The 20,021-nt window shown below is 45.0% G+C and overlaps 10 non-coding genes across 10 annotated transcripts; all 10 read left to right on the forward strand.

Annotated features, from left to right (window-relative positions):
• Positions 1–23: 23 nt before the first annotated feature.
• Positions 24–95, forward strand: TRNAG-UCC (transfer RNA glycine (anticodon UCC)). Its single transcript has one exon. It is a non-coding gene; the product is annotated as a tRNA-Gly (tRNA).
• A 1,404-nt stretch (positions 96–1,499) lies between these two features.
• TRNAE-UUC (transfer RNA glutamic acid (anticodon UUC)) lies at positions 1,500–1,571 on the forward strand. The gene has a single exon. It is a non-coding gene; the product is annotated as a tRNA-Glu (tRNA).
• A 2,867-nt stretch (positions 1,572–4,438) lies between these two features.
• On the forward strand, positions 4,439–4,510 carry TRNAG-UCC (transfer RNA glycine (anticodon UCC)). The gene has a single exon. It is a non-coding gene; the product is annotated as a tRNA-Gly (tRNA).
• Positions 4,511–4,929: 419 nt separating this feature from the next.
• Positions 4,930–5,001, forward strand: TRNAG-UCC (transfer RNA glycine (anticodon UCC)). Its single transcript has one exon. It is a non-coding gene; the product is annotated as a tRNA-Gly (tRNA).
• Positions 5,002–6,882: 1,881 nt separating this feature from the next.
• Positions 6,883–6,954, forward strand: TRNAG-UCC (transfer RNA glycine (anticodon UCC)). The gene has a single exon. It is a non-coding gene; the product is annotated as a tRNA-Gly (tRNA).
• A 4,339-nt stretch (positions 6,955–11,293) lies between these two features.
• Positions 11,294–11,365, forward strand: TRNAG-UCC (transfer RNA glycine (anticodon UCC)). Its single transcript has one exon. It is a non-coding gene; the product is annotated as a tRNA-Gly (tRNA).
• Positions 11,366–12,276: 911 nt separating this feature from the next.
• On the forward strand, positions 12,277–12,348 carry TRNAR-UCU (transfer RNA arginine (anticodon UCU)). Its single transcript has one exon. It is a non-coding gene; the product is annotated as a tRNA-Arg (tRNA).
• Positions 12,349–13,746: 1,398 nt separating this feature from the next.
• TRNAG-UCC (transfer RNA glycine (anticodon UCC)) lies at positions 13,747–13,818 on the forward strand. Its single transcript has one exon. It is a non-coding gene; the product is annotated as a tRNA-Gly (tRNA).
• A 4,349-nt stretch (positions 13,819–18,167) lies between these two features.
• On the forward strand, positions 18,168–18,239 carry TRNAE-UUC (transfer RNA glutamic acid (anticodon UUC)). The gene has a single exon. It is a non-coding gene; the product is annotated as a tRNA-Glu (tRNA).
• A 417-nt stretch (positions 18,240–18,656) lies between these two features.
• On the forward strand, positions 18,657–18,728 carry TRNAR-UCU (transfer RNA arginine (anticodon UCU)). The gene has a single exon. It is a non-coding gene; the product is annotated as a tRNA-Arg (tRNA).
• The last annotated feature ends 1,293 nt before the right edge of the window (positions 18,729–20,021 follow it).

Genomic DNA, 20,021 nt, shown 5'->3' on the forward strand with positions numbered 1-20,021 from the left:
TGAAAGCAGCCTCGCAAATGCGGGCGTCGGTGGTATAGTGGTTAGCATAGCTGCCTTCCAAGCAGTTGATCTGGGTTTGATTCCCGGCCGGCGCATCTTTTCTATGTTGCTTTTTCCTAAGTTGTGTTACATTATGCACACCGCTGGTTGCTCTATTGCACGAAAGTAATCGGCTGTTTGACGAAAATGCCCGACTATTTTAAAAAGTCAGAGTTTCATGTTTCAGATTCTTCTGCAACAAAATAACTTCTGTCGCTGAAGTTTGGCTTACTTCTAATAATGCTTCACCACTGTTAGTGCCTTTGCGTTCATCGGCACCTCCACTGCGTCACAGGTAATGAGTCGATATTGGACTCAGAGGCCGCGCTTACAATAATGTTAGCAGTGATCACAACTTTTTAGGCAGCCAAATTCAGACACGGCACGGAGCCTCAGCCAATTTTCTCTCACTCTCTGCCCATCGTTGCAATGCACGTGTTTCGGATGAACAGCTGAAAGCAGCCTCGCAAATGCGGGCGTCGGTGGTATAGTGGTTAGCATAGCTGCCTTCCAAGCAGTTGATCTGGGTTTGATTCCCGGCAGGGGCATCTTTTCTATGTTGCTTTTTCCTAAGTTGTGTTACAATATGACACCGCTGTTTGCTCTATTGCACGAAAGTCATTCGGCTGTTTGACGAAAATGCCCGACTATTTTAAAAAGACAGAGTTTCATGTTTCAGATTCTTCTGCAACAAAATAACTTCTGTCGCTGAAGTTGGGCTTACTTCTAATAATGCTTCACCACTGTTAGTGCCTTTGCGTTCATCGGCACCTCCACTGCGTCACAGGTAATGAGTCGATATTGGACTCAGAGGCCGCGCTTACAATAATGTTAGCAGTGATCACAACTTTTTAGGCAGCCAAATTCAGACACGGCACGGAGCCTCAGCCAATTTTCTCTCACTCTCTGCCCATCGTTGCAATGCACGTGTTTCGGATGAACAGCTGAAAGCAGCCTCGCAAATGCGGGCGTCGGTGGTATAGTGGTTAGCATAGCTGCCTTCCAAGCAGTTGATCTGGGTTTGATTCCCGGCAGGGGCATCTTTTCTATGTTGCTTTTTCCTAAGTTGTGTTACAATATGACACCGCTGTTTGCTCTATTGCACGAAAGTCATTCGGCTGTTTGACGAAAATGCCCGACTATTTTAAAAAGACAGAGTTTCATGTTTCAGATTCTTCTGCAACAAAATAACTTCTGTCGCTGAAGTTGGGCTTACTTCTAATAATGCTTCACCACTGTTAGTGCCTTTGCGTTCATCGGCACCTCCACTGCGTCACAGGTAATGAGTCGATATTGGACTCAGAGGCCGCGCTTACAATAATGTTAGCAGTGATCACAACTTTTTAGGCAGCCAAATTCAGACACGGCACGGAGCCTCAGCCAATTTTCTCTCACTCTTTGCCCATCGTTGCAATGCACGTGTTTCGGATGAACAGCTGAAAGCAGCCTCGCAAATGCTGGCGTCAGTGGTGCAGTGGTTAGCATAGCTGCCTTTCAAGCTGTTGACCCGGGTTTGATTCCCGGCCGACGCATCTTTTCCATGTTGCTTTTGCTAAGTTGTGTTATATTGTGCAATATGCTGTTTATTCTATTGCACGAAAGCCATTCAGCTGTTTGATGAAAACGCCCGACTATTTTAAAAAGTCAGAGTTTCATGTTTCAGATTCTTCTGCAAGAAATTAAATTTTGAGGCTGAAGTTGGGCAAACGTCTACTACTGCTTCATTACTGTTAGCGCCTTTACGTTCATTGACACCATCACATGTAACGAGTCGATTGTTGACTCAGAGGCCTCGCTTACAATAATGATAGCAGTGATCACAATTTTATAGGCAGCCGAATTCATACAAGGCACGGAGCCCCATACACTTTTCTCTCACCCTATGCCCATAGTTACAATGTACGTGTTCGGGTTGAACAGCTGAAAGCAGGCTCGCAAATGCCGGCGTCAGTGATATAGTGGTTAGCATAGCTGCCTTCGAAGCAGTTGACCCCGGTTTGATTCCCGGCCGACGCATCTTTTCTATGTTGCTTTTGCTAAGTTGTGTATATTGTGCAATATGCGTTTTATTCTACTGCACGAAAGACATTCGGCTGTTTGACGAAAACGCCCGACTATTTTAAAAAGTCAGAGTTTCATGTTTCAGATTCTTCTGCAACAAAATAACTTCTGAGGCTGCAGTTGGCCTAACTTCTACTAATGCTTCACTACTGTTTGCGCCTTTACATTCATTGACACCTCCGCTGCGTCATAGGTAACGAGTCGATTGTTGACTTAGAGGCCGCGCTTACAATAATGATAGCAGTGATCACAATTTTATAGGCAGCCAAATTCAGACACGGCACGAAGCCCCAGCCATTTTTCTGTCACTCTCTGCCCATCGTTGCAATGTACGTGTTCCGGATGAACAGCTGAAAGCAGCCTCGCAAATGCCGGCGTCGGTGGTATAGTGGTTAGCATAGCTGCCTTCCAAGGAGTTGACCCGAGTTTGATTCCCGGCCGACGCATCTTTTCTATGTTGCTCTTTTCTAAATTGTGTTATAATGTGCAAGACGCTGTTTATTCTATTGCATGAAAGCCAATCGGCTGTTTCACGAAAACGCCAAACTATTTTAAAAAGTCAAAGTTTCATGTTTCAGATTCTTCTGCAGCGAAATAACTTCTGAGGCTGATGTTGGGCTAACTTCTACCAATGCTTCACTACTGTTAGCTCCTTTACATTCATTGACATCTCCGCTGCGTCACAAGTAACGAGTCGATTGTTGGCTAAGAGGCCGCGCTTACAATAATAATAGCATTGATCACAATTTTATAGGCAGCCAAATTAAGACACGGCACGGAGCCCTAGACAATTTTCTGTTACTCTCTGCCCATCGTTACAATGGACGTGTTCCCGATGAACACCTGAAAGCAGCCTCGCAAACGCCGGCGTCGGTGGTATAGTGGTTGGCATAGCTGCCTTCCCAAGCAGTTGACCCGGGTTTGATTCCCAGCCGACGCACCTTTTCTATGTTGCTCTTTTTCAAGTTGTGGTATATTGTGCAATACGCTGTTTATTCTATTGCACGAAAGCCATTCGGCTGTTTGATGAAAACGCCCGACTATTTTAAAAAGTTAGAGTTTCATGTTTCAGATTCTTCTGCAAGAAATTAAATTTTGAGGCTGAAGTTGGGCAAACGTGTACTACTGCTTCAACACTGTTAGCGCCTTTACGTTCATTGACACCATCAAATGTAACGAGTCGATTGTTGACTCAGAGGCCTCGCTTACAATAATGATAGCAGTGATCACAATTTTATAGGCAGCCGAATTCATACAAGGCACGGAGCCCCAGCCAATTTTCTCTCACCCTATGCCCATAGTTACAATGTACGTGTTCGGGATGAACAGCTGAAAGCAGCCTCGCAAATGCCGGCGTCAAAGATATAGCGGTTAGCATAGCTGCCTTCCAAGCAGTTGACCCGGGTTCGATTCTAGGCCGACGCATCTTTTCTTTGTTGCTTTTGCTGAGCTGTGTTACATTGTTCAATACACTGTTATTTCTACTGCACGAAAGCCATTCGGCTGTTTGACGAAAAGGCCCAACTATTTTAAAAATTCAAAGTTTCATGTTTCAGATTCTTCTGCAACAAAATAACTTCGGAGGCTCAAGTTTGGCGAACTTCTACTAATGCTTCACTACTGTTAGCGCCTTTGCGTTCATTGACACTTCCACTGCGTCACAGGTAACGAGACGATTGTTCGCTCAGAGGCCTCGCTTACAATAATGATAGCAGTGATCACAATTTTATAGGCAGCCAAATTCAGACACGGCACGAAGCCCCAGCCATTTTTCTGTCACTCTCTGCCCATCGTTGCAATGTACGTGTTCCGGATGAACAGCTGAAAGCAGCCTCGCAAATGCTGGCGTCAGTGGTATATAGGTTAGCATAGCTGCCTTCCAAGCAGTTGTCCCGGGTTTGATTCCCTGCCAACGCATCTTTTCTATGTTGCTCTTTTCTAAGTTGTGTTATAATGTGCAAGACGTTGTTTATTCCATTGCACGAAAGCCATTCGGCTGTTTTACGAAAACGCCAAACTATTTTAAAAAGTCAAAGTTTCATGTTTCAGATTCTTCTGCAACAAAATAACTTCTGTCGCTGAAGTTGGGCTTACTTCTAATAATGCTTCACCACTGTTAGTGCCTTTGCATTCATCGGCACCCCCCCTGCGTCACAGGTAATGAGTAGATATTGGACTCAGAGGCCGCACTTACAATAATGTTAGGAGTGATCACAACTTTTTAGGCAGCCAAATTCAGACACGACACGGAGCCTCAGCCAATTTTCTGTCACTCTCTGCCCATCGTTGCAATGCACGTGTTTCGGATGAACAGCTGAAAGCAGCCTCGCAAATGCGGGCGTCGGTGGTATAGTGGTTAGCATAGCTGCCTTCCAAGCAGTTGATCTGGGTTTGATTCCCGGCCGGCGCATCTTTTCTATGTTGCTTTTTTCTAAGTTGTGTTACATTATGCAAACCGCTGTTTGTTCTATTGCACGAAAGTCATTCGGCTGTTTGACGAAAATGCCCGACTATTTTAAAAAGTCAGAGTTTCATGTGTCAGATTCTTCTGCAGCAAAATAACTTCTGATGCTGCAGTTGGGCTAACTTCTACTAATGCTTCACTACAGTTTGCGCCTTTACATTCATTGACACCTCCGCTGCGTCATAGGTAACGAGTCGATTGTTGACTAAGAGGCCGCGCTTAGAATAATGATAGCAGTGATCACAATTTTTAGGCAGCCAAATTGAGGCACGGCACGGAGCCTCAGCCAATTTTCGGTCACTCTCTGCCCATCGTTACAATGCACATGTTCCGGATGAACAGCTGAAGCAGCCTCGCAAATGCTGGCGTCAGTGGTATAGTGGTTAGCATAGCTGCCTTCCAAGCAGTTGTCCCAGGTTTGATTCCCGGCTGACGCATCTTTTCTATGTTGCTTTTGCTAAGTTGTGTTATATTGTGCAATATGCTGTTTATTCGATTGCACGAAAGCCTTTCGGCTGTTTGACGAAAACGCCCGACTATTTTAAAAAGTCAGAGTTTCATGTTTCACATTCTTCTTCAGCAAAATAACTTCTGAGGCTGATGTTGGGCTAACTTCTACTAATGCTTCATTACTGTTAGCGCCTTTACGTTCATTGACACCATCACATGTAACGAGTCGATTGTTGACTCAGAGGCCTCGCTTACAATAATGATAGCAGTGATCACAATTTTATAGGCAGCCAAATTCAGACACGGCACGAAGCCCCAGCCATTTTTCTGTCACTCTCTGCCCATCGTTGCAATGTACGTGTTCCGGATGAACAGCTGAAAGCAGCCTCGCAAATGCCGGCGTCGGTGGTATAGTGGTTAGCATAGCTGCCTTCCAAGGAGTTGACCCGAGTTTGATTCCCGGCCGACGCATCTTTTCTATGTTGCTCTTTTCTAAGTTGTGTTATAATGTGCAAGACGTTCTTTATTCCATTGCACGAACGCCATTCGGCTGTTTTACGAAAACGCCAAACTATTTTAAAAAGTCAAAGTTTCATGTTTCAGATTCTTCTGCAACAAAATAACTTCTGCCGCTGAAGTTGGGCTTACTTTTAATAATGCTTCACCACTGTTAGTGCCATTGCGTTCATTGGCACCTCCACTGCGTCACAGGTAATGAGTCGATATTGGACTCAGAGGCCGCGCTTACAATAATGTTAGCAGTGATCACAACTTTTTAGGCATCCAAATTGAGGCACGGCACGGAGCCTCAGCCAATTTTCGGTCACTCTCTGCCCATCGTTACAATGCACATGTTCCGGATGAACAGCTGAAGCAGCCTCGCAAATGCTGGCGTCAGTGGTATAGTGGTTAGCATAGCTGCCTTCCAAGCAGTTGTCCCAGGTTTGATTCCCGGCCGACGCATCTTTTGTATGTTGCTTTTGCTAAGTTGTGTTATATTGTGCAATATGCTGTTTATTCGATTGCACGAAAGCCTTTCGGCTGTTTGACGAAAACGCCCGACTATTTTAAAAAGTCAGAGTTTCATGTTTCACATTCTTCTTCAGCAAAATAACTTCTGAGGCTGATGTTGGGCTAACTTCTACTAATGCTTCATTACTGTTAGCGCCTTTACGTTCATTGACACCATCACATGTAACGAGTCGATTGTTGACTCAGAGGCCCCGCTTACAATAATGATAGCAGTGATCACAATTTTATAGGCAGCCAAATTCAGACACGGCACGAAGCCCCAGCCATTTTTCTGTCACTCTCTGCCCATCGTTGCAATGTACGTGTTCCGGATGAACAGCTGAAAGCAGCCTCGCAAATGCCGGCGTCGGTGGTATAGTGGTTAGCATAGCTGCCTTCCAAGGAGTTGACCCGAGTTTGATTCCCGGCCGACGCATCTTTTCTATGTTGCTCTTTTCTAAGTTGTGTTATAATGTGCAAGACATTCTTTATTCCATTGCACGAAAGTCATTCGGCTGTTTGACGAAAATGCCCGACTATTTTAAAAAGTCAGAGTTTCATGTTTCAGATTCTTCTGCAACAAAATAACTTCTGTCGCTGAAGTTGGGCTTACTTCTAATAATGCTTCACCACTGTTAGTGCCTTTGCGTTCATCGGCACCTCCACTGCGTCACAGGTAATGAGTCGATATTGGACTCAGAGGCCGCGCTTACAATAATGTTAGCAGTGATCACAACTTTTTAGGCAGCCAAATTCAGACACGGCACGGAGCCTCAGCCAATTTTCTCTCACTCTCTGCCCATCGTTGCAATGCACGTGTTTCGGATGAACAGCTGAAAGCAGCCTCGCAAATGCGGGCGTCGGTGGTATAGTGGTTAGCATAGCTGCCTTCCAAGCAGTTGATCTGGGTTTGATTCCCGGCCGGCGCATCTTTTCTATGTTGCTTTTTTCTAAGTTGTGTTATAATGTGCAAGACGTTGTTTATTCCATTGCATGAAGCCATTCAGCTGTTTGATGAAAACGCCCGACTATTTTAAAAAGTCAGAGTTTCATGTTTCAGATTCTTCTGCAAGAAATTAAATTTTGACGCTGAAGTTGGGCAAACGTCTACTACTGCTTCATTACTGTTAGCGCCTTTACGTTCATTGACACCATCACATGTAACGAGTCGATTGTTGACTCAGAGGCCTCGCTTACAATAATGATAGCAGTGATCACAATTTTATAGGCAGCCGAATTCATACAAGGCACGGAGCCCCAGCCACTTTTCTCTCACCCTATGCCCATAGTTACAATGTACGTGTTCGGGTTGAACAGCTGAAAGCAGCCTCGCAAATGCCGGCTTCAGTGATATAGTGGTTAGCATAGCTGCCTTCGAAGCAGTTGACCCCGGTTTGATTCCCGGCCGACGCATCTTTTCTATGTTGCTTTTGCTAAGTTGTGTATATTGTGCAATATGCGTTTTATTCTACTGCACGAAAGACATTCGGCTGTTTGACGAAAACGCCCGACTATTTTAAAAAGTCAGAGTTTCATGTTTCAGATTCTTCTGCAACAAAATAACTTCTGAGGCTGCAGTTGGGCTAACTTCTACTAATGCTTCACTACTGTTTGCGCCTTTACATTCATTGACACCTCCGCTGCGTCATAGGTAACGAGTCGATTGTTGACTAAGAGGCCGCGCTTACAATAATGATAGCAGTGATCACAATTTTTAGGCAGCCAAATTCAGGCACGGAGCGGAGCCTCAGCCAATTTTCGGTCACTCTCTGCCCATCGTTACAATGCACATGTTCCGGATGAACAGCTGAAGCAGCCTCGCAAATGCTGGCGTCAGTGGTATAGTGGTTAGCATAGCTGCCTTCTAAGCAGTTGGCCCGGGTAAGATTCCCGGCCGACGCATCTTTTCTTTGTTGCTTTTTCTGAGTTGTGTTACGTTGTGCAATACACTGTTATTTCTACTGCACGAAAGCCATTCGGCTGTTTGACGAAAGGGCCCAACTATTTTAAAAAGTCAGAGTTTCATGTTTCAGATTCTTCTGACACAAAATAACTTCTGAGGCTCAAGTTTGGCGAACTTCTACTAATGCTTCACCACTGCTAGCGCCTTTACGATCATTGACATCTCCGCTGCGTCACAGGTAACGAGTCGATTGTTCACTCGGTGGCCGCGCTTACAATAATGATAGCAGTTATCACGATTTTATAGGCAGCGAAATTCAGACACAGCACGGAGCCGCATCCAATTGTCTGTCACTCTCTGCCCATCGTTACAATGCAAGTGTTCCCGATGAACAGCTGAAAGCAGCCTCGCAAATGCCATCGTCGGTGATATAGTGGTCAGCATAGCTGCCTTCCAAGCAGTTGTCCCGGGTTTGATTCACTGCCGACGCATCTTTTCTATGTTGCTCTTTTCGAAATTGTGTTATAATGTGCAAGACGCTGTTTATTCCATTGCATGAAAGCCAATCGGCTGTTTCACGAAAACGCCCAACTATTTTAAAAGCCAAAGTTTCATGTTTCAGGTTCTTCTGCAGCGAAATAACTTCTGAGGCTGATGTTGGGCTAACTTCTACCAATGCTTCACTACTGTTAGCGCCTTTACATTCATTGACATCTCCGCTGCGTCACAGACGATTGTTGACTCAGAGGCCGCGCTTACAATAATGATAGCAGTGATCACAATTTTATAGGCAGCCAAATTCAGACACGGGACGGAGCACCAAGCAATATTCTATCACTCTCTGCCCATCGTTACAATGCACGTGTTCCGGATGAACAGCTGAAAGCAGCCTCGCATATGCAAGCGTCGGTGATATGGTGGTTAGCATAGCTGCCTTCCAAGCAGTTGACCCGGGTTTGATTCCCAGCTGACGCACCTTTTCTATGTTGCTCTTTGTCAAGTTGTGGTATATTGTTCAATACGCTGTTTATTTTATTGCACGAAAGCCATTCGGCTGTTTAACGAAAACACCCAACTATTTTAAAAAGTCAGAGTTTCATGTTTCAGATTATTCTGCAACAAAATAGCTTCTGACGCTGAAGTTGGGCTAACTTCTAATAATGCTTCACCACTGTTAGCGCCTTTACGTTCATTGACATCTCCGCTGCGTCACAGGTAACGAGTCGATTGTCCACTCAGGGGCCGTGCTTACAATAATGATAGCAGTGATCACAATTTTATAGGCAGCCAAATTCAGACACAGCACGGAGCCGCATCCAATTGTCTGTCACTCTCTGCCCATCGTTACAATGCAAGTGTTCCCGATGAACAGCTGAAAGCAGCCTCGCAAATGCCATCGTCAGTGATATAGTGGTCAGCATAGCTGCCATCCAAGCAGTTGACCCGGGTTCGATTCCCGTCTGACGCATCTTTTCTTTGTTGCTTTTGCTGAGTTGTGTTACATTGTGCAATACACTGTTAATTCCCTTGCACGAAAGCCATTCGGCTCTTTGACTAAAAGGCCCAATTATTTTAAAAAGTCAGAGTTTCATGTTTCAGATTCTTCTGGCACAAAATAACTTCTGAGGCTCAAGTTGGGCTAACTTCTACTAATGCTTCACCACTGTTAGCGCCTTTACAATCATTGACATCTCCGCTGCGTCACAGGTAACAAGTCGATTGTTCACTCGGAGGCCGCGCTTACAATAATGATAGCAGTGATCACAATTTTATACGCAGCCAAATTCAGACACGGCACGGAGCCTCAGCCAACTTTCTGTCACTCTCTGCCCATCGTTACAATGCACTTGTTCCGGATGAACAGCTGAAGCAGCCTCGCAAATGCTGGCTTCAGTCGTATAGTGGTAAGCATAGCTGCCTTCCAAGCAGTTGTCCCGGGTTTGATTCCCTGCCGACGCATCTTTTCTATGTTGCTCTTTTCTAAATTGTGTTATAATGTGCAAGACGTTGTTTATTCCATTGCATGAAAGCCAATCGGCTGTTTCACGAAAACGCCCAACTATTTTAAAAAGTCAAAGTTTCATGTTTCAGATTCCTCTGCAACAAAATAACTTCTGAGGCTGATGTTGGGCTAACTTCTACCAATGCTTCACTACTGTTAGCGCATTTACATTCATTGACATCTCCGCTGCGTCACAGGTAACGAGTCGATTGTTCACTCAGGGGCCGTGCTTACAATAATGATAGCAGTGATTACAATTTTTAGGCAGCCAAATTCAGACACGGCACGTAGCCCAAGCCAACTTTCTGTTACTCTCTGCCCATCGTTACCATGCACGTCTTCCGGATGAACAGCTGAAAGCAGCCTCGCAAATGCTGGCGTCAGTGGTATATAGGTTAGCATAGCTGCCTTCCAAGCAGTTGTCCCGGGTTTGATTCCTTGCCAACGCATCTTTTCTATGTTGCTCTTTTCTAAGTTGTGTTATAATGTGCAAGACGTTGTTTATTCTATTGCACGAAAGCCATTCGGCTGTTTTACGAAAACGCCAAACTATTTTAAAAAGTCAAAGTTTCATGTTTCAGATTCTTCTGCAACAAAATAACTTCTGTCGCTGAAGTTGGGCTAACTTCTTCTAATGCTTCACTACTGTTAGCGCCTTTGCGTTCATTGACACTTCCGCTGCGTCACAGGTAACGAGACGATTGTTCGCTCAGAGGCCTCGCTTACAATAATGATAGCAGTGATCACAATTTTATAGGCAGCCAAATTCAGACACGGCACGAAGCCCCAGCCATTTTTCTGTCACTCTCTGCCCATCGTTGCAATGTAGGTGTTCCGGATGAACAGCTGAAAGCAGCCTCGCAAATGCTGGCTTCAGTGGTATATAGGTTAGCATAGCTGCCTTCCAAGCAGTTGTCCCGGGTTTGATTCCCTGCCAACGCATCTTTTCTATGTTGCTCTTTTCTAAGTTGTGTTATAATGTGCAAGACGTTGTTTATTCCATTGCACGAAAGCCATTCGGCTATTTTACGAAAAAGCCAAACTATTTTAAAAAGTCAAAGTTTCATGTTTCAGATTCTTCTGCAACAAAATAACTTCTGTCGCTGAGGTTGGGCTTACTTCTAATAATGCTTCACCACTGTTAGTGCCTTTGCATTCATCGGCACCTCCACTGCGTCACAGGTAATGAGTAGATATTGGACTCAGAGGCCGCACTTACAATAATGTTAGCAGTGATCACAACTTTTTAGGCAGCCAAATTCAGACACGGCACGGAGCCTCAGCCAATTTTCTGTCACTCTCTGCCCATCGTTGCAATGCACGTGTTTCAGATGAACAGCTGAAAGCAGCCTCGCAAATGCGGGCGTCGGTGGTATAGTGGTTAGCATAGCTGCCTTCCAAGTAGTTGGCCCGGGTTAGATTCCCGGCCGACGCATCTTTTCTTTGTTGCTTTTTCTGAGTTGTGTTACGTTGTGCAATACACTGTTATTTCTACTGCACGAAAGCCATTCGGCTGTTTGACGAAAGGGCCCAACTATTTTAAAAAGTCAGAGTTTCAATTTTCAGATTCTTCTGACACAAAATAACTTCTGAGGCTCAAGTTTGGCGAACTTCTACTAATGCTTCACCACTGCTAGCGCCTTTACGATCATTGACATCTTCGCTGCGTCACAGGTAACGAGTCGATTGTTCACTCGGTGGCCGCGCTTACAATAATGATAGCAGTGATCACGAATTTATAGGCAGCGAAATTCAGACACAGCACGGAGCCGCATCCAATTGTCTGTCACTCTCTGCCCATCGTTACAATGCAAGTGTTTCCGATGAACAGCTGAAAGCAGCCTCGCATATGCAAGCGTCGGTGATATGGTGGTTAGCATAGCTGCCTTCCAAGCAGTTGACCCGGGTTTGATTCCCAGCTGACGCACCTTTTCTATGTTGCTCTTTGTCAAGTTGTGGTATATTGTTCAATACGCTGTTTATTTTATTGCACGAAAGCCATTCGGCTGTTTAACGAAAACACCCAACTATTTTAAAAAGTCAGAGTTTCATGTTTCAGATTATTCTGCAACAAAATAGCTTCTGACGCTGAAGTTGGGCTAACTTCTAATAATGCTTCACCACTGTTAGCGCCTTTACGTTCATTGACACCTCCGCTGCGTCATAGGTAACGAGTCGATTGTTGACTAAGAGGCCGCGCTTACAATAATGATAGCAGTGATCACAATTTTTAGGCAGCCAAATTCAGGCACGGCACGGAGCCTCAGCCAATTTTCGGTCACTCTCTGCCCATCGTTACAATGCACATGTTCCGGATGAACAGCTGAAGCAGCCTCGCAAATGCTGGCGTCAGTGGTATAGTGGTTAGCATAGCTGCCTTCTAAGCAGTTGGCCCGGGTTAGATTCCCGGCCGACGCATCTTTTCTTTGTTGCTTTTTCTGAGTTGTGTTACGTTGTGCAATACACTGTCATTTCTACTGCACGAAAGCCATTCGGCTGTTTGACGAAAGGGCCCAACTATTTTAAAAAGTCAGAGTTTCAATTTTCAGATTCTTCTGACACAAAATAACTTCTGAGGCTCAAGTTTGGCGAACTTCTACTAATGCTTCACCACTGCTAGCGCCTTTACGATCATTGACATCTTCGCTGCGTCACAGGTAACGAGTCGATTGTTCACTCGGTGGCCGCGCTTACAATAATGATAGCAGTGATCACGAATTTAGAGGCAGCGAAATTCAGACACAGCACGGAGCCGCATCCAATTGTCTGTCACTCTCTGCCCATCGTTACAATGCAAGTGTTCCCGATGAACAGCTGAAAGCAGCCTCGCAAATGCCATCGTCGGTGATATAGTGGTCAGCATAGCTGCCTTCGAAGCAGTTGTCCCGGGTTTGATTCACTGCCGACGCATCTTTTCTATGTTGCTCTTTTCGAAATTGTGTTATAATGTGCAAGACGCTGTTTATTCCATTGCATGAAAGCCAATCGGCTGTTTCACGAAAACGCCCAACTATTTTAAAAAGCCAAAGTTTCATGTTTCAGGTTCTTCTGCAGCGAAATAACTTCTGAGGCTGATGTTGGGCTAACTTCTACCAATGCTTCACTACTGTTAGCGCCTTTACATTCATTGACATCTCCGCTGCGTCACAGACGATTGTTGACTCAGAGGCCGCGCTTACAATAATGATAGCAGTGATCACAATTTTATAGGCAGCCAAATTCAGACACGGGACGGAGCACCAAGCAATATTCTATCACTCTCTGCCCATCGTTACAATGCACGTGTTCCGGATGAACAGCTGAAAGCAGCCTCGCATATGCAAGCGTCGGTGATATGGTGGTTAGCATAGCTGCCTTCCAATCAGTTGATCCGGGTTTGATTCCCAGCTGACGCACCTTTTCTATGTTGCTCTTTGTCAAGTTGTGGTGTATTGTTCAATACGCTGTTTATTTTATTGCACGAAAGCCATTCGGCTGTTTAACGAAAACACCCAAATATTTTAAAAAGTCAGAGTTTCATGTTTCAGATTATTCTGCAACAAAATAGTTTTTGACGCTGAAGTTGGGCTAACTTCTAATAATGCTTCACCACTGTTAGCGCCTTTACGTTCATTGACATCTCCGCTGCGTCACAGGTAACGAGTCGATTGTCCACTCAGGGGCCGTGCTTACAATAATGATAGCAGTGATCACAATTTTATAGGCAGCCAAATTCAGACACAGCACGGAGCCGCATCAAATTGTCTGTCACTCTCTGCCCATCGTTACAATGCAAGTGTTCCCGATGAACAGCTGAAAGCAGCCTCGCAAATGCCATCGTCTGTGATATAGTGGTCAGCATAGCTGCCTTCCAAGCAGTTGACCCGGGTTCGATTCCCGGCTGACGCATCTTTTCTTTGTTGCTTTTGCTGAGTTGTGTTACATTGTGCAATACACTGTTAATTCCCTTGCACGAAAGCCATTCGGCTCTTTGACGAAAAGGCCCAATTATTTTAAAAAGTCAGAGTTTCATGTTTCAGATTCTTCTGGCTCAAAATAACTTCTGAGGCTCAAGTTGGGCTAACTTCTACCAATGCTTCACCACTGTTAGCGCCTTTACAATTATTGACATCTCCGCTGCGTCACAGGTAACAAGTCGGTTGTTCACTCGGAGGCCGCGCTTACAATAATGATAGCAGTGATCACAATTTTATACGCAGCCAAATTCAGACACGGCACGGAGCCTCAGCCAACTTTCTGTCACTCTCTGCCCATCGTTACAATGCACTTGTTCCGGATGAACAGCTGAAGCAGCCTCGCAAATGCTGGCTTCAGTCGTATAGTGGTAAGCATAGCTGCCTTCCAAGCAGTTGTCCCGGGTTTGATTCCCTGCCGACGCATCTTTTCTATGTTGCTCTTTTCTAAATTGTGTTATACTGTGCAAGACGTTGTTTATTCCATTGCACGAAAGCCAATCGGCTGTTTCACGAAAACGCCCAACTATTTTAAAAAGTCAAAGTTTCATGTTTCAGATTCTTCTGCAACAAAATAACTTCTGAGGCTGATGTTGGGCTAACTTCTACCAATGCTTCACTACTGTTAGCGCATTTACATTCATTGACATCTCCGCTGCGTCACAGGTAACGAGTCGATTGTTCACTCAGGGGCCGTGCTTACAATAATGATAGCAGTGATCACAATTTTTAGGCAGCCAAATTCAGACACGGCACGTAGCCCAAGCCAACTTTCTGTTACTCTCTGCCCATCGTTACCATGCACGTCTTCCGGATGTACAGCTGAAAGCAGCCTCGCAAATGCTGGCGTCAGTGGTATATAGGTTAGCATAGCTGCCTTCCAAGCAGTTGTCCCGGGTTTGATTCCTTGCCAACGCATCTTTTCTATGTTGCTCTTTTCTAAGTTGTGTTATAATGTGCAAGACGTTGTTTATTTTATTGCACGAAAGCCATTCGGCTGTTTTACGAAAACGCCAAACTATTTTAAAAAGTCAAAGTTTCATGTTTCAGATTCTTCTGCAACAAAATAACTTCTGTCGCTGAAGTTGGGCTAACTTCTTCTAATGCTTCACTACTGTTAGCGCCTTTGCGTTCATTGACACTTCCGCTGCGTCACAGGTAACGAGACGATTGTTCGCTCAGAGGCCTCGCTTACAATAATGGTAGCAGTGATCACAATTTTATAGGCAGCCAAATTCAGACACGGCACGAAGCCTCAGCCAACTTTCTGTCACTCTCTGCCCATCGTTACAATGCACTTGTTCCGGATGAACAGCTGAAAGCAGCCTCGCATATGCAGGCGTTGGTGATATGGTGGTTAGCATAGCTGCCTTCCAAGCAGTTGACCCGGGTTTGATTCCCAGCTGACGCACCTTTTCTATGTTGCTCTTTGTCAAGTTGTGGTATATTGTTCAATACGCTGTTTATTTTATTGCACGAAAGCCATTCGGCTGTTTAACGAAAACACCCAACTATTTTAAAAAGTCAGAGTTTCATGTTTCAGATTATTCTGCAACAAAATAGCTTCTGACGCTGAAGTTGGGCTAACTTCTAATAATGCTTCACCACTGTTAGCGCCTTTACGTTCATTGACACCTCCGCTGCGTCATAGGTAACGAGTCGATTGTTGACTAAGAGGCCGCGCTTACAATAATGATAGCAGTGATCACAATTTTTAGGCAGCCAAATCCAGGCACGGCACGGAGCCTCAGTCAATTTTCGGTCACTCTCTGCCCATCGTTACAATGCACATGTTCCGGATGAACAGCTGAAGCAGCCTCGCAAATGCAGGCGTCAGTGGTATAGTGGTTAGCATAGCTGCCTTCTAAGCAGTTGGCCCGGGTTAGATTCCCGGCCGTCGCTTCTTTTCTTTATTGCTTTTTCTGAGTTGTGTTACGTTGTGCAATACACTGTTATTTCTACTGCACGAAAGCCAATCGGCTGTTTGACGAAAGGGCCCAACTATTTTAAAAAGTCAGAGTTTCAATTTTCAGATTCTTCTGACACAAAATAACTTCTGAGGCTCAAGTTTGGCGAACTTCTACTAATGCTTCACCACTGCTAGCGCCTTTACGATCATTGACATCTTCGCTGCGTCACAGGTAACGAGTCGATTGTTCACTCGGTGGCCGCGCTTACAATAATGATAGCAGTGATCACGAATTTAGAGGCAGCGAAATTCAGACACAGCACGGAGCCGCATCCAATTGTCTGTCACTCTCTGCCCATCGTTACAATGCAAGTGTTCCCGTTGAACAGCTGAAAGCAGCCTCGCAAATGCCATCGTCGGTGATATAGTGGTCAGCATAGCTGCCTTCGAAGCAGTTGTCCCGGGTTTGATTCACTGCCGACGCATCTTTTCTATGTTGCTCTTTTCGAAATTGTGTTATAATGTGCAAGACGCTGTTTATTCCATTGCATGAAAGCCAATCGGCTGTTTCACGAAAACGCCCAACTATTTTAAAAAGCCAAAGTTTCATGTTTCAGGTTCTTCTGCAGCGAAATAACTTCTGAGGCTGATGTTGGGCTAACTTCTACCAATGCTTCACTACTGTTAGCGCCTTTACATTCATTGACATCTCCGCTGCGTCACAGACGATTGTTGACTCAGAGGCCGCGCTTACAATAATGATAGCAGTGATCACAATTTTATAGGCAGCCAAATTCAGACACGGGACGGAGCACCAAGCAATATTCTATCACTCTCTGCCCATCGTTACAATGCACGTGTTCCGGATGAACAGCTGAAAGCAGCCTCGCATATGCAAGCGTCGGTGATATGGTGGTTAGCATAGCTGCCTTCCAAGCAGTTGATCCGGGTTTGATTCCCAGCTGATGCACCTTTTCTATGTTGCTCTTTGTCAAGTTGTGGTGTATTGTTCAATACGCTGTTTATTTTATTGCACGAAAGCCATTCGGCTGTTTAACGAAAACACCCAAATATTTTAAAAAGTCAGAGTTTCATGTTTCAGATTATTCTGCAACAAAATAGTTTTTGACGCTGAAGTTGGGCTAACTTCTAATAATGCTTCACCACTGTTAGCGCCTTTACGTTCATTGACATCTCCGCTGCGTCACAGGTAACGAGTCGATTGTCCACTCAGGGGCCGTGCTTACAATAATGATAGCAGTGATCACAATTTTATAGGCAGCCAAATTCAGACACAGCACGGAGCCGCATCTAATTGTCTGTCACTCTCTGCCCATCGTTACAATGCAAGTGTTCCCGATGAACAGCTGAAAGCAGCCTCGCAAATGCCATCGTCTGTGATATAGTGGTCAGCATAGCTGCCTTCCAAGCAGTTGACCCGGGTTCGATTTCCGGCTGACGCATCTTTTCTTTGTTGCTTTTGCTGAGTTGTGTTACATTGTGCAATACACTGTTAATTCCCTTGCACGAAAGCCATTCGGCTCTTTGACGAAAAGGCCCAATTATTTTAAAAAGTCAGAGTTTCATGTTTCAGATTCTTCTGGCTCAAAATAACTTCTGAGGCTCAAGTTGGGCTAACTTCTACCAATGCTTCACCACTGTTAGCGCCTTTACAATTATTGACATCTCCGCTGCGTCACAGGTAACAAGTCGGTTGTTCACTCGGAGGCCGCGCTTACAATAATGATAGCAGTGATCACAATTTTATACGCAGCCAAATTCAGACACGGCACGGAGCCTCAGCCAACTTTCTGTCACTCTCTGCCCATCGTTACAATGCACGTGTTCCGGATGAACAGCTGAAAGCAGCCTCGCAAATGCTGGCGTCAGTGGTATATAGGTTAGCATAGCTGCCTTCCAAGCAGTTGTCCCGGGTTTGATTCCCTTCCAACGCATATTTTCTATGTTGCTCTTTTCTAAGTTGTGTTATAATGTGCAAGACGTTGTTTATTCCATTGCACGAAAGCCATTCGGCTGTTTTACGAAAACGCCAAACTATTTTAAAAAGTCAAAGTTTCATGTTTCAGATTCTTCTGCAACAAAATAACTTCTGTCGCTGAAGTTGGGCTTACTTCTAATAATGCTTCACCACTGTTAGTGCCTTTGCATTCATCGGCACCTCCACTGCGTCACAGGTAATAAGTAGATATTGGACTCAGAGGCCGCACTTACAATAATGTTAGCAGTGATCACAATTTTTAGGCAGCCAAATTCAGGCACGGCACGGAGCCCAAGCCAACTTTCTGTCACTCTCTGCCCATCGTTACCATGCACGTGTTCCGGATGAAAAGCTGAAAGCAGCCTCGCAAATTCCGGCGTCGGTGGTGTAGTGGTGAGCATAGCTGCCTTTCAAGCTGTTGACCCGGGTTTGATTCCCGGCCGACGCATCTTTTCCATGTTGCTTTTGCTAAGTTGTGTATATTGTGCAATATGCGTTTTATTCTACTGCACGAAAGACATTCGGCTGTTTGACGAAAACGCCCGACTATTTTAAAAAGTCAGAGTTTCATGTTTCAGATTCTTCTGCAGCAAAATAACTTCTGAGGCTGCAGTTGGGCTAACTTCTACTAATGCTTCACTACTGTTTGCGCCTTTACATTCATTGACACCTCCGCTGCGTCATAGGTAACGACTCGATTGTTGACTAAGAGGCCGCGCTTACAATAATGATAGCAGTGATCACAATTTTTAGGCAGCCAAATTCAGGCACGGCACGGAGCCTCAGCCAATTTTCGGTCACTCTCTGCCCATCGTTACAATGCACATGTTCCGGATGAACAGCTGAAGCAGCCTCGCAAATGCTGGCGTCAGTGGTATAGTGGTTAGCATAGCTGCCTTCTAAGCAGTTGGCCCGGGTTAGATTCCCGGCCGACGCATCTTTTCTTTGTTGCTTTTTCTGAGTTGTGTTACGTTGTGCAATACACTGTTATTTCTACTGCACGAAAGCCATTCGGCTGTTTAACGAAAACACCCAACTATTTTAAAAATTCAGAGTTTCATGTTTCAGATTATTCTGCAACAAAATAGCTTCTGACGCTGAAGTTGGGCTAACTTCTAATAATGCTTCACCACTGTTAACGCCTTTAGGTTCATTGACATCTCCGCTGCGTCACAGGTAACGAGTCGATTGTCCATTCAGGGGCCGTGCTTACAATAATGATAGCAGTGATCACAATTTTATAGGCAGCCAAATTCAGACACAGCACGGAGCCGCATCCAATTGTCTGTCACTCTCTGCCCATCGTTACAATGCAAGTGTTCCCGATGAACAGCTGAAAGCAGCCTCGCAAATGCCATCGTCGGTGATATAGTGGTCAGCATAGCTGCCTTCCAAGCAGTTGACCCGGGTTCGATTCCCGGCTCACGCATCTTTTCTTTGTTGCTTTTGCTGAGTTATGTTACATTGTGCAATACACTGTTAATTCCCTTGCACGAAAGACATTCGGCTCTTTGACGAAAAGGCCCAATTATTTTAAAAAGTCAGAGTTTCATGTTTCAGATTCTTCTGGCACAATATAACTTCTGAGGCTCAAGTTGGGCTAACTTCTACTAATGCTTCACCACTGTTAGCGCCTTTACAATCATTGACATCTCCGCTGCGTCACAGGTAACAAGTCGATTGTTCACTCGGAGGCCGCGCTTACAATAATGATAGCAGTGATCACAATTTTCTACGCAGCCAAATTCAGACACGGCATGGAGCCTCAGCCAACTTTCTGTCACTCTCTGCCCATCGTTACAATGCACTTGTTCCGGATGAACAGCTGAAGCAGCCTCGCAAATGCTGGCTTCAGTCGTATAGTGGTAAGCATAGCTGCCTTCCAAGCAGTTGTCCCGGGTTTGATTCCCTGCCGATGCATCTTTTCTATGTTGCTCTTTTCTAAATTGTGTTATAATGTGCAAGACGTTGTTTATTCCATTGCATGAAAGCCAATCGGCTGTTTCACGAAAACGCCCAACAATTTTAAAAAGTCAAAGTTTCATGTTTCAGATTCCTCTGCAACGAAATAACTTCTGAGGCTGATGTTGGGCTAACTTCTACCAATGCTTCACTACTGTTAGCGCATTTACATTCATTGACATCTCCGCTGCGTCACAGGTAACAAGTCGATTGTTCACTCAGGGGCCGTGCTTACAATAATGATAGCAGTGATCACAATTTTTAGGCA

The sequence above is a fragment of the Rhipicephalus microplus genome, chromosome 8, assembly GCF_043290135.1.
Source record: "Rhipicephalus microplus isolate Deutch F79 chromosome 8, USDA_Rmic, whole genome shotgun sequence".
NCBI lineage: Eukaryota > Metazoa > Arthropoda > Arachnida > Ixodida > Ixodidae > Rhipicephalus > Rhipicephalus microplus.